This window comes from Octopus bimaculoides, chromosome 7 (genome assembly GCF_046866305.1).
Source record: "Octopus bimaculoides isolate indiv1 chromosome 7, ASM4686630v1, whole genome shotgun sequence".
NCBI classification, from domain to species: domain Eukaryota; kingdom Metazoa; phylum Mollusca; class Cephalopoda; order Octopoda; family Octopodidae; genus Octopus; species Octopus bimaculoides.
This window is the reverse complement of record NC_142934.1, coordinates 90,500,826-90,515,825: the sequence shown is the minus strand read 5'-3', so window position 1 is coordinate 90,515,825 and position 15,000 is coordinate 90,500,826. Positions and strand designations below refer to the sequence as shown.

The following is a 15,000-nucleotide window of genomic DNA, read 5'->3' as shown; positions in this document are numbered from 1 at the left end:
GCCTTGAGAGTGGATTTGGTAAACGGAAACTGAAAGAAGCCCGTCGTATATATATATATATATATATATATATATATATATGTATGTATGTATGTATGTATGTATGTATGTATGCATGCATGCATGTATGTATGTATGTATGCATATATTTGTGTCTGTGTTTGTCACCTTACCATCGCTTGAGAACCGATGTTAGTATGTTTACGTCTCCGTAACTTAGTGGTTCGACGAAAGAGACTGATAGAATAAGTACTAGGCTTACAAAAAAATAAGTCCTGGGGTCGATTTGTTCGACTAAATGCAGTGCTCCAGCGTGGCCGCAGTGAAATGACTGAAACAAGTAAAAGAGAACGCAAACCTCCACCAAGGCAACACCAGCATCCCCTCAACGATTAACCAGGGATGATTTTTAAAATGAGAATATCTGAAGTAAACTCGACTGCTCTCACAAATGAGAATGCTAAAAATGAACCCGACCGTTCTCAAAAAATGAAGTAAAAAAAAACGGGAATAATAATGAGTTATATATTAGATTTGTTAGGTTATTTTTTGGAACGATGACTCATCTCAAAGCAGCTGTAGAAAATTTAGTAATTGCAATAAATAGTTTATCCTTATCTAGTGCAGTGGAGGCGCGTGGCTTAGTGGTTAGGGTGTCAACATCATGATCGTAAGATTGTGGTTTCGATTCCTGGACCGAGCGGCGCGTTGTGTTCTTGAGCAAAATACTTCATTTCACGTTGCTCCAGTCCACTCACCTGGCAAAAATGAATAACGCTGCGATGGACTGGCGTCCCATCCGGCTGGGGAACACATGCGCCATTGAAACCGGGAAACCAGGCCCATGAGCCTGGCTAGGCTTTAAAAGGGCGCATTTATTTTATCTAATACAAGCCAAAGTTAACAAATTCACCATTCAAAATAGTTTCAAAGTAGTAAAAACATTAATGATAATAATAAGTTCTACTCAGGAATTTTTAAATGAATAGCATGAGGCCTTTTGGTTTTCTCTTCTCTTAAATTCCGGCCTTCCTTTAGTAATCATGTTGTTTTAGATCGATGTATAGAATTATGTAAATATGTAAGTATACTGTAAAGTGTTAATATGCATGTATAATATATAATATAAGGGAGATAACCAGAGAAAGACTTGAAAGTCAACGTAAGATCGTAATACTTTATGTAAAGTAAATATAACAAATAATCCAGAATCCTTGTCTGCTAGTCGATCGATCCCAAAATCTAATCAGCTCGTGCCAATCCCGAGGCCAAACATTCCTGAAAGTTTCATCCGAATCCATCCAGCGGTTCTTGAGATATCTTGTCCACGGACAAACAAGCTAACACGACTGAAAACAATACCTCCACCTTCGCTAAGGCGGAGGTAACAAAAGAATACACACACACACACGCGAGTGCATATATATGTATGTATGCTATATTTTTATGTTTGCCCATGTTCATATGTTTATATGTATGTATGTATGTATTTATGTATGTATGTATCTATCTACACACATACATACCCGCACACACACACACACACGCACATACATACACGCACATACACACACGCACATGCACACACGCACATACACACACACACATACCTGGTCGTCTGTGTTTCTCGTTCTCTTCTGAAATCAATGAAGAGGATTACCAAGGTACTGGAATCGCCCTCGCATATTTGCAGTTCAGTGACTAGAATTATTGAATAAGTGAAAGAACATCGCTTTTTCATAATATTATCAGCTTCAAATAGTTAAAACTACAGACCATGAGATCATATTAACTCTACATACCGTTTACGATTATGATACCATTCGTCTAATGCTCACATAAGTAAAAAGCGGTGGTTTATTTTCACGTATGATCATGGCCGCCATATTAACGGGAAATCAAAGCCAACGCAAACGTGCCAAAAACACTTGGCATCGGAAATTGACGATGAATATTAATAAGTCTCCATTATACCATTCTTATCTCTAGTCTGAAAGGGCGAAATTAGTGAATTTTATATATTTCAAAGAAAATAGGTCGATAATTCCAGTAAAGCTTAAATAGAAATTGATTTTCAAAAACCTGAATAAAATTTATTCATATTTGTTCGGGATAAAGAATTGCATATAAAGAAGTAAATCATTATTTATTCTAAACATATTGATCATCGTTCTTTGAAAATGAAATAAGTAAACAACGTTATTTCATATAGACAAGTTAATGGTTGATATATGAAAGAGAAAAGTCATATCTACCGTGAAGAGAATACGATGGTCTGAGTTGGTGTTTGATGACCAGGCTTTAACAGAACTGTTGAGACGTAATTGTACTCTAAACTGAGTTTCTTTGATGGGGATTTAGCTAACACACACACACACACACACACACACACGCACACACACACACACACCTCTGTCTATCTATCTATCTATCTATCTATCTATCTATCTATCTATCTATCTATCTATCTATCTGCATACATACATACACATGCATATATATATATATATATATATATATAAATATATATATATATATATATATATATATATATATATATATATGCAAAAAGAAACGCGTGTGCATGTATACATACATAGATGCATATGAATGTATGTAATATGTATATATTATATATAATATGTATATATATGTACGCATGAATAAATCTATGTCTTTACTAATGATGATTAAGATCATATGATTTGTAAATGTCATGGCATTTACTGAGAAAATATTTGGTAATTTTTGACAAATCGTAGTATCGAACATTTTGGATTTCCATTCCTCTAAGACATTTCCGAAGGGAAAATAAATATCAAAACAAAAACAATATTTTGATTAATTCTGTTTTTCAACAAATTTTTTTTTTACAAAATCAATAATACATTTTTCTTTTTATGCTAATTAACTACAGATAATAACAAATCATAGAAAGAAGGTGAAAAAACAAGAAACAAAAAAAGGTATTTATTTATTCGTGTTAATTAGATAATTAAGCCGTATAAGAGATCGGTTCTAAACAAACTGTAAATATAACTGGTCTGGCATAGCGTTGAAAGTTTCTTGGTAAGACTCTCACGAATTTTAAACAGATCTTTTAGTTGAAAATAATTTAATGAGACACACTGCAATCTCATAGCTCCAGGTTGTTAAAAAAACAGATTCGATATAATATTAATGGATATCTAACAATCGATGAAAGAAACGGCATGCTTGACTCTAAACTAAACAATTCCCTATTTTTGATATTTTACTTGCTTCAATCGTCGGACTGCGGCCATGCTGGGGCACCACCTTGAGGAGTTTCAGTTGAACGAATCGATCCGAGTACTTATTCTATAAAGCTTTACATCCTCTAAGCTAGAAAACCTGCTGAAACTTGATCATATAACTGTTCTTTAAGGGCTAAACTAAAACTAACCACCACCAGCAGTAGCAGCAGCACCACCACCATCAGCACCACCACCACCAAAGCAAACTTCTTACCACACAACCACGCCTGAACCTGAATTTAATTAAATAATTTTAAAAAATTGTTGCGACAGTTAGAATTAGGTGGTGAAATATTACGACTGCGAAGCTGAATTCAGCCATAAAATAACTTCTGTTAATACACAAATTAATTTTAGTTTTCTTTTCCAACTGTCACTAAAAATAAAAAATAAAAACCTAAGTTCGAAAATAGATTACGTTGAATATAATGAAACCTGCTGCAATTATTCGGTAATATTTTGGTCAAAGCTTTTCTTTTGGCGCCAAAATGTTTTCTTTCGGTAAAACTTTTATTAATGATGGAGTGTTTTTGGGAAAAATATAAAATTATTCTAATATTCTATATTCATTTTAAATGATTTTATAACTATTTAAATAATTCTAACTTTTTCTAAAACTTATATTGTCGTTGTTGCAATTGTTTTCTCTTGATCTTTTCTGATTTCATTTCAAATGGCGACAATGACAAAGCAGTGTCTGTAAAAGTCGGACGAAATAAGCACTACAAAGTATTTTTGTCTCAACTTAATGGTGTATGCGTTGTTCTTAACGTTTACAACATTCAATTTATCTTTGAATTCTTTATTCTAAGAGTGGACAAAGCTCCTTTGAACTTGCCATTCCCTGTAATACATACATACATACATACATACATACATTCACACATACATACATACATACATACATACATACATACATACACACATACATACACACACATACATACATACATTACATTACATACATACATACATACATGCAAAAGAGACAGAGACGCAGGCAAAATGCCAAAATATGACAACCGATGCACACTTTGTGGAGTTAACACCGAAGATATCACCCACATCATAATCAGTTATCCGAAAATATCATCGCGGTTTATCTACCAATGAGACATGATATTTTTCGCTAAGACACTGTATAATGAGATCCGTCGGAAGGATAACCCTGAAGTAAAAAAACAAAAAACAAAAAGCAAAATAAGAACCCACAGTATGGTAGAAGACATAGCTGCCCATAATAAGAAGTAGTACAGGTGGAATGTCCCCATGAAAACCTCAATAAACTGTAAACATAATAGACCTGACATCGTGATTTGGGACAGGGCAAAGAAACTATGTAGAATGGTGGAAATTTGCTACACAGCGGGTGTTAACATAAAGCTAAAGATCAGAGAAAAAGAAAATACCTACGCTGAACTATTGAAGAATCTGCAGTAACTCTATCCAGATTACAAGGTCAGGTTTATACCTGTAATTATTGGAACACTGGGGCATGTAACACACTGCCAAAGTATCGATCTTGAGAAATTAAGTTTCTTAAAATTAGAAAGGAGAAAGTTGATTCCATTACTGGAACTATAAAAACCTGTAAAACTTTCCAGAAGTTTATCATTTAAGTACATATGAACGTGTCGCGATATGTATGAGAAGACATACATAAAACAAAACATACAAATACTGCATATATCTATAAATATATGCAGAGATATCCTGTTGATGTTGAAATTACAATGAAGGAGTTTGGATCTAGGTTAGAAACCAGCTTTCTCTCTTAGCAAGAAATTTTGGAATAAGATTGTATAATAACACACACACACATGCATGTGTGTGTGTGTATGTGTGTATGTGTGTGTGTGTGTGTGTGTGTGTGTGTGTGTGTGTGTGTGTGTGTGTGTGTGTGTGTGTGTGTCTCGCTTAATAGCTTAACAACGAGCAGCATTTCGTTTACATCCTCGTAACTTAGTAGTGACCGGTAAAATAAGCACCAGCCTTAAAAATGGGTATATACATATATACACACATGCATAAAACCTGGCACTCCGTCGGCTAAGATGAGTATTCCAGTTGATTCGGTCAACGGAACAGCTTGCTCGTGAAATTAACGTTCAAGTAAGTGGCTGAGAACTCCACAGACACGCGTACACTTAACGTGATTTTCAGGGAAATTCAGCGTGACATAGAATGTGTTAAGGTTGGCCCATTTGAACCACAGGTACAACTCATTTTTGCCAGCTGAGTGGACTGATGGAACAATGTGAAATAAAATGTCTTGCTCAAATACACAACACGCTGTCAGGAGTCGAACTCACGGCCTTACGATCGAGAGCCGAACGCGCTAACCACTAATCCACGCGCCTTCACTACACACACACGCGCACGCGCACGCACGAGAATTGTGAATGTAATTAATGATAAATGGGCTTAAAACAGTTAATTAGAGAAAAATTATATATATTCAGACCTGAAGTTTTACGAGTTGCTAATCAGTGTTTTGCGTTTGCATTCGTCATGCATCAGACATGAGAAGATGGGTTTCCATTTATTGATGAAATACCTTTTTCAAAAAATGAAAAAATGAATAAATAAAATAAAAGTAATATCCGAAATAGAAAAAAAGAAAATACCCCACAGAAATAGAAGGCTTACGGGCTTGACTCACTGTCAGACCCATAAACTAGAAAGTTGATATGCAGGGAGTGTAAATGTGTGTGATGTGATTAAACGCATGGGATTTCATATAGAGATTTATGGGGAGTTATATAATTGAAAGAAATTCACAGCATGGAATAAAAAAATAAAACTAAAATTAAGTGAAAGGAATTAAATGAAATATAAATATTGAACAAAATATAATAATGTAATGTTATATGAGTCGGAAGCTTAAGAGATTAATGCGAAATTAAGGAGTCACAAGATTAGGGAAATGCTAAGCATATTTGCATATATACCCATATGTATATATATACATAACTGATGAACAGGCTGGAGGAAAGAAAAGGAGTGTGGGGCTATGTTGAACAGCTCCTCCTCAACGAAGCTGTTTTTAAGGAAGTCAAGCAACACTCCCGTAATCTCTTAATGTTATGGTTAGACTACAAGAAGGAGTTCGACTCTTTTGTCTCACTAATGAATGATAGAGTCACTACACCTTGCCAAAGTACTAATGAATGCCATTGAAAGACTGACTACAGTTTACACAGTTAACACTGATAACTACTAAAGCAACACCCATTGTTACAAACAGAATGAAGCTATCAACGGGCATATTTCGGGGCGATAGTTTAATGTTATTTGTGAATCCCTAGCGAGCCCTTGTTGACAAAATGCCAAGGCTATATGCAGAAAAGAAAAGAATAAAATTAATGTCACTCACACAGCTTTTGTTGATGACCTACAGTTATATTCTGGCACGATCAACATCAAAAGACAATTAGAACTAGTCACAACACTCTCACGAGATATAGGAACGGAGTTTGGGCAAGATTGTCGGCCAGACAGAGGACGTTACATGAACGGCTTGTTTATCTCCCCTGCATCTAATGATGGAAGTTTCAAGTACCGCGGAATCGTCGAAAATGTTTCATACGTTGGCGCTGTGATTAAAGCCAGAATAACAAAAAGAATAATTCTGTAGACCCCGGAAAATATGGAACTCAGAGTTGTCTGCATTTAACAAGACCATATTTCACAATGCTTCTGCAGTACCAGTGCTAGCACCAACATTTGGGATATTGGACTGGACACAGGACGCGATACGCAGCTGGGGCATCAAAACCTGAAAAGTACTGACCACCACTGGCAACTTCCACATTAGCAGTGACACTGATTGGATTTACGTGAGTGGAAACGGTAACGATAGAGGCATAAGGTCAGTCCAAACAGCCTTTGACTGTCGCATTGTATCACTGAAACAACACCTGATGAACAGGAAAGAAAGAAATAAGTATATTCCGTGCATACTCAAAAATAAGAACAACGTCTTCAGAATTGGAGAAGAACTACCGTGCAGATACTCTGAAAAAAACAACTGTCTCATGCGACACAAATGAGGCTGGACTGGCCTACTTAAGCAGAAGCTTGGAGGAGAAGCAGGCATCATACCAGCAAAAAGCAGTGCATGGGTAGCTATGCCGTAAGCCATAGGGCAACAACAGCATTGACAGGAAGAGTAGCTTCTCCTGGACCTGTGCCACCAAACCTACACGTTGTGATAAAAAAAAAAAGATGTCGGCTCTGCTATACCAGTGGGGAAGATATCACCCACTTCATCAGCAATTTCCCCAAAATGTCTACGAGATAGTACCTTCCCCCTGAGAGCAGGCAGTATCTCTGGAAAACAAGTGGGGCACTGAAATGAAAACAGTAATTCGGTGCAAACATAACAGACTTGATCTTGTTCTGTAGGACAAGGAACAAAAATCCTGCACTGTTGTGGAGGTCAGCCGTCCAGTGGATGTACAATCAAAAGTTCAGGAAAAAGAGAACATTTATAGTGAATTAATTGCGAAGCTTACAACTCATGTAGTCTGACTAAAAATTCTCGTTTGTACCTGTCATCGTAGGTGCATTAAGTTATGTACCAACAAATCAGCACAAAAACATAGAAAGGCATGGTTTTACGAAGCAAGAGCAAAAGAAACGGACGCGGACTCTCCAAATCCAATCTATTAGTGGTACAATGACGATCTGTAAGACATTCCGAAAGTTATCCATCTGAAATTCTTTCGGTAAATGCTTGGTTGTAAGCATCGACAGTTCAACCAATGCAACAACTAAACCATGTATTTACAAACTCCAGGATCTCTCTTAACTCAAAACGTATTGTTACCTTATTAACAATCGGCTTGAACTTTCTCAAGTAGAACTTAAATAAAACTTTAAAAAAATTATACATACATAGGTGCAGGGATGTCTGTGTGGTAAGTAGCTTGCTTACCAACCACATGGTTCCGGGTTCAGTCCCACTGCGTGACACCTTGGGCAAGTGTCTTCTACTATAGCCACGGGCCGACAAAAGTCTTGTGAGTGGATTTGGTAGACGGAAACTGAAAGAAGCCCGTCGTATATATGTATGTGAAGTGTGTGTGTATGTTTGTGTATCTGTGTTTGTTCCCCTAGCATTGCTTGACAACCGATGCTGGTGTGTTTATGTCCCCGTCATCTAGCGGTTCGGCAAAAAGAGACCGATAGAATAAGTACTAGGCTTACAAAGAATAAGTCCTGGGGTCGATTTGCTCGACTAAAGGCGGTGCTCCAGCATGGCCACAGTCAAATGACTGAAGCAAGTAAAAGAGTAAAAGAGAGAGTAAAGAGTACATACATACATACATACATACATAGACTATACGGTGGTAGGAGATTGCAACAAAAATCTTGATAAATACAAGAAAAAGTGAACCTCTTGGATACGGCCGAAAATGTAGATTACGTCACAATTCTGTGGAAGGCCTCACATACGTCATCAATAGCTGCCAACAAATGTCACTGAGGTACGACCTCCCTATGCAACACAAAGTTGTCGCTATACGAATATACAATGTCATCTGAAAAACTGATTGTTCTGGTATGAATATAAGGAATCCTTCTGTTATTGAATACACGCAAAAACATCAACACGAAGAATATTGGTGAAACATTCCCATTAAGATATCTATAAAAGAACACTTATCAAAACATCTGTTAAATATCTCTATTTTCATCGGCATTTGAAATCTAAATATAGGGTTAAACCGAAGGAAAATATACCGTTCATTATTACACTTTGATGATATATATATACACATTACACACACACACACACACACACACGCGCGCGCGCGCGCGCACGCACACGCACCAAGTTTAATATATACATGCGTAGGTGTGCACGTGTTTGTATTATACATATAAATAGATAGGAAGAGAGAGACAGAGAGAGAAAGAGAGATAGATAGAGATAGATAGATAGATAGATAAAGAGGGAGAGAGAATGCGAGCGAAGGAGAGCGTGTGAGCAAGAGAGACAGTGTGTGAGAGTGTGTCTGAGAGAATGTGCGTGCGTTAGAGGGAGACAAGAGAGAGAGGGAGACAAGAGAGAAAGAGAGACTGAGAAAGAAAGAGGGAGAGAGAGATAAGCAGAGAGAGATAGGCAGAGAAAGTATTGCAAATGGCACCAATCGTATAGTATCATTGTATTTACATTTTACGATATTTTCTTTTACGGCAGAATCACACGGAGAAGAACGCTAATATAAATTAGACAAAGACAAGATATCGGCCGCCATGAATCTAAACATCCATCTCAGTTGATTGTGGTTTTGATTTTCGTGGCCGTTAATAAGTTAATAAGTTGTATGAAATCTTTATTATAATTTTGTTTGCATCAGAAATGTATCGATTTTTCAGCAATATGTCAGATTTACGAAGTCTGTACATAATCCGATACATGAGTTTTATAAGCACAAAATCTAATCGAAACATATCGTCCATGCATAATCTTTAAATGCACGCATATATTTTTCCGTACGCTGACAACGTTCAAACAGAAACTAATTCATTATATAAGGAGATTTACAGAAATGGAATAACAGTCTCCTGAGGAAATATTAATACACACACACACACACACACACACACACACACACACACACACACACACACACACACACACACACACACACACATGTTCTTTTACTTGTTTCAGTCATTTGACTGCGGCCATGCTGAAGCACCGCCTTCAGTCGAGCAAATCGACCCCAGGACTTATTTTTTTGTAAGTCTATTCTATCGGTCTCTTTGGCCGAACCGCTAAGTTACAGGGACGTAAATAAACCACCATCGGTTGTCAAGCGATGTTGGGGGACAAACACAGACACACAAACATACACACACACACACGCACACACACACACACGCACACACATATGTATGTATCTAAATATGTATAAACATATACTATATACATAGATTGTTATATTTGGGGACGGTTGTAGCTCTTACCAATTAACCGCACGCACTATATACTTGTTCTTCACTTCATATTTATTATTATTATTATTATTATTATTATTATTATTATTATTATTATTATTATTATTATTGAGTGTAAGAGCAGTGCATGCCATCAAAGTGACACTGGGGTAAAATATACGAAGCCCAATATACTCATCATGACTACCCGTCTGATAAGGGTACACCAGGCACATGCATCACAGCCATATGTGCACGACATGGTGATCTTATATCAAGATAAACAACGCATGACCTCGCAGGTGGGGCTCAGTTCGAATTTTCTTTAGGTCGAGTAGCCCATCCCGCTCAAAAGGTCCCTGAATAAGGTTTGTTTAACGATGTTGAACAAAACAGCCATGTTTCCAAAGGTGAATTATTCAAACCCCAAAGAATTCCTCTCAACACATGGCTATGATGCTCCTCCACTACTTCTGCTCATGATCAGAGATGCACATATCGTCAGCCATTAAGGGACATGCTCAACTGGTTAAGGTCAAATAACTGACAAGCAAATCTGTGGTATTAAGCAGAATATTTGCTGTAGCCCATCTTTTATACCAAGACAAAACAAAGTACATGATAACACTTCCAATCAATTAAGATCAGAAGCCATATTATTATTATTATTATCTCTTTATCACAGGTTTTGTTGGAACTCCTGGAGACTTGCATGAGTAGCGCTTACTACCTGCAGCCTATGGTACCATGTTATTCGCTTTTGTCAGCTATCTAATACTTTTCTGATTATTCTAGCCGTGGCAAGGAGGCAAACCTTTTGTAACAATTCTACTGGGCACTTTATTCCAATTTCCTTTATATTCCTCTTGATGCCTTCGTATCATCGCTTGACAACCAAAGACCCAGTGTCTCTAGTTTGAAATCTTTCGTCACATTCCTGTGACCTCTTCAACAACTCTCCGTCTCACGTGTCTCTCCTGTTCTGTTTAGAATGGAGTAAAACTGAAGTGACGAACAAATATATAGAGTTTGCGGTAAATTGGAAAAACAGGATTATCTTCAAATATAACAATGTCTGTTACAACACACGATTTCACATCAGAAATCATGTAAAACAAAGTCCTAAACGTCATATATATATTCTTTTATTCTTTTACATGTTTCAGTTATTTGACTGCGGCCATGCTGGAGCACCAGCTTTAGTCGCACAAATCGACCCCGGGTCTTATTCTTCGTAAGCCTAGTACTTATTCTCTTGTGTGAACCTCTAAGTTACGGGGACGTAAACACACCAGCATCGGTTGTCAAGCGATGGTGGAAAGACAAACATAGACACACAAATACATACACACGCGCGCGCGTATAGACACACACACACACACACACACACACACACACACATATATACGACGAGCTTCTTTCAGTTTCCGCCTACCAAATTCACTCACAAGGCTTTACGTTCAGAGCTCAAATTCCGCCAAGGACAACTTTGTCTTTCATCCTTCCGAGGTCGATAAAATAAGTATCAATTGAACACTGGGGTCGCTGTAATTTCTTTGCTCTTTCCTCGAAATTACTGGCCTTGCGTCAAAATTTGAAACAAATGTTACCAAATTGTAATGATAGAATACCTATATCTTTTTTTGGTAAACTAATTGCTTTAGTTTCAACACAGAGTCTCAGAGAAAATCATTTGATAGATTGATACATTTCCGAAGTTTATCATTTATATCGCAAGATATTATTTTTCAATATACTATTCCTTAATGCTTGTTATATTTTTGCTGTAGTTGACAGTCGCCTCTTTAAGGGTGAGATTTCCAAGAATTTTTTCACCTATACTTATTTCTTCTGTTCTTACCTCACCAACTTATACCACTTTCGCCTTTTTTCAATTATCTTTCATTTTCTTTCAATTATCTTTCATTTTCTTTCAATTATCTTTCATTTTCTTTCAATTATCTTTCATTTTCTGCGTGGTATGCGCAGATAAACTATTTCAGCTATCGAAAGGGCAATGTGACTAAATCTCAAATCAGACATTCATGCTGCATGCCTCGATCGTGACACCTGATGCGGAAGAGTTGCATTGGTCCTGTCAAATCATCCGACCGAATGATGATGACGATGATGGTGGTGGTGATGATGATGACGACGATGATGATGATGAGGATGATAGTGAACAAGCAGTTACTGATCATCCGACGTCAGCAGGAAAGGCTCGAAAATCAAATTTAGCTAATGCAGTTACACAGTTCTTGGTTGCGTCTCTGGTTATGTAATTGTCCGTCAACTCATCACAATTGATCGCAGAATAGTAATAATGAAAGAGTTATTAAATCATATGATATGACAGCTAGAGAGAATATAGAATATTAAAGAATGAGCATAGAATATCAGAATTAGAATTAAAAAAAATGTTTCTAAATTGAGTGACATTCATATCTGTGGATTTAGTAAAACGATAATTAATTATGAAATATCAATGAAAATGTTTTGTTTAGACGTAAGTCATATAAAGCGGAAAAGCTTTCGGCTTGTAATTTTTACGCAAATGATTGAATTATCGAAACTAATGCGTTGTCACCAGTAAATTCTTGTCTCTAAAGTAAACGATGCGGTTACATACATTTGTGTGTCTGTACGCACACACAGGTTTATATAAGTGGTCTGATCAATAAGTATCCGGACTGTTGCCATAGTAACGAAGCTAAAGCACGCAGAGTGAAGCCGCTTGGCACAGATTGACTGTATACTCTGTTGTGCATGTGCATTAAGTTTTAACGTTCTAGCTCACTTTCACTTTTTCGACTCTTTCTATATTTGTCATACATAAATACATTCATACATATATACATACATACATTTGATACACAAATTACACACTTACACGCGCACACGTATACACACCCATGTGCGTGTACCTCTCTCTTTCTCTTTCTCTTTCTCTGTGTATATAAACCTTTTATATTTTGCTTCAATCATTGGATTGCGGCCCTGCTGGGGCACCGCTTTGAAGGATTTAGTCAATCAAATCGATCTCAGTATTTAATTTTAAAGTTTAGTACTTGTTCTGTCAGTTTTGCCAAACTGCTAACTTACCCGGACGTAAACAAACCAAGGCCGACCGTCAAGCGGTGGAGGAGACAAGCACAGAAACAAAAGCAAGCACACACACACACACACACACACACACACACACACACACACACACACACACACACACACACACACACACACAGACACACACACAGACACACACACACAGCGGACTCCTTTTATTCTCCACCTTCTAAATCTGCTCCTAAAGCTTTGGTCGGCTCGAATCTATAGCCCAAGACAATTGCTTAGATGCCACGCTGTGGGACTGAACCCAAAACCATGGCGTTGGGAAGCAAACTTCTTACCATGCAGCCATGCATAAGTGCCTATATACATATACATACATATATACATACATACATACACAGAAACACACACATATATTCTTATACATCTCTCTTCCCCATTCTCTCCTTCCATTTTGTTTCACATTTATGTACTTACTCTGGTATGTATGTATATATATATATATATATATATATATATATATATATATATATATATATATATACATTTTAATAATAAGGGTGATAAATTAGATATTAGTTTAATTAACAGCAATTTAAAACCAGTGGCTTAGCATAAAGAAAATTCAGAAAATTCAGAAAAATTATATTATTATAATTGTATTTAGCGCGCCAGAACTGAGACTTTTGAAAATAACTCCAATGTAATCGGTAGATCTGTACATATGTCTAATTTTATGTGGACAATCCGTGTATTGTTCTGCAAATTATATTGAATCGAATGGTTGTAATGATGAGCCTCGGATGGGTTATGTAAGTAAAAATTACATTAATTCATTAATGTGCGAAACCTGGTCTACGACTAATTCTTTATTTTTGTATATTTTCATTTGTCTTACCCGTTCATGTTCTAGTGTACGCTGAATTTCCCTGCAGAACATTCTTTTCTGTTGTGGTTTGACCGTTGACGGTCGATTTCTAGCTTAAAGGATGTCCAGTTAGTGGTCATTCCTTCACACGCACGCACACACACACACACACACACACACACACACACACAGACACACACACACACACACACACACACACACACACACACACACACACACACACACACACACACACACACATATAGATATAGATATAGATATACATATATATCTACATATTCATATACATATGTATATATATATATACATATATACGTATATATACATATATATATATATGCACACATACACATATATGCATTACTCTCTCTCTCTCTCTCTCTCTCTCTCTCTCTCTCTCTCTCTCTCTCTATATATATATATATATATATATATATATATAAATATATATGTCGACACATATGTCCGCGTACCTCTTTATTCCTTTCAGCTAGAGGTTGTGTCAGTATTGTTGCATTGCATCTGTGGGTATGGTTATTAGACTATTAGCTTATTTCACTTCTTTTCTACTGATCTGTTTTGGGTTTATAACGTCAATTAATATTATTGTTATTATAATTATAGTTGTCAGTTGTCAGTGTTATTTGCATAAATATTAATTATCACAATCATTATTTTAACTAGTATAATTACTATAGATGGTAAGTCATGTTTCTTTAAATCGTTTAAATGTATATTTAATCTCGTGTGGACATCTCAATCCCTGTTCCTGTCTAGTGTTTATAAGAAAAAATTTAGAATTGAAAATTTGGTACA

The 15,000-nt window shown here is 36.5% G+C and overlaps 2 long non-coding RNA genes across 4 annotated transcripts in view; one reads left to right on the top strand and one right to left on the bottom strand.

Moving 5' to 3' along the window:
- The window catches only part of LOC149134805 (uncharacterized), a 23,002-nt gene extending 14,316 nt beyond the window's left edge, over positions 1 to 8,686 (bottom strand). The window contains exons 1-2 of one of the 3 annotated variants that reach the window (XR_016242690.1): positions 8,615 to 8,686; positions 5,740 to 5,832 (exon numbers count right to left, since the gene is read on the bottom strand). This is a non-coding gene — a long non-coding RNA (uncharacterized LOC149134805). The other 2 variants (XR_016242692.1, XR_016242691.1) reach the window with 2 other exon arrangements.
- A 43-nt stretch (positions 8,687 to 8,729) lies between these two features.
- LOC149134804 (uncharacterized) overlaps positions 8,730 to 15,000 on the top strand; it is a 9,614-nt gene continuing 3,343 nt past the window's right edge. The window contains exon 1 of the long non-coding RNA XR_016242693.1: positions 8,730 to 8,841. This is a non-coding gene — a long non-coding RNA (uncharacterized LOC149134804). The remainder of the gene's footprint in view (positions 8,842 to 15,000) is intronic.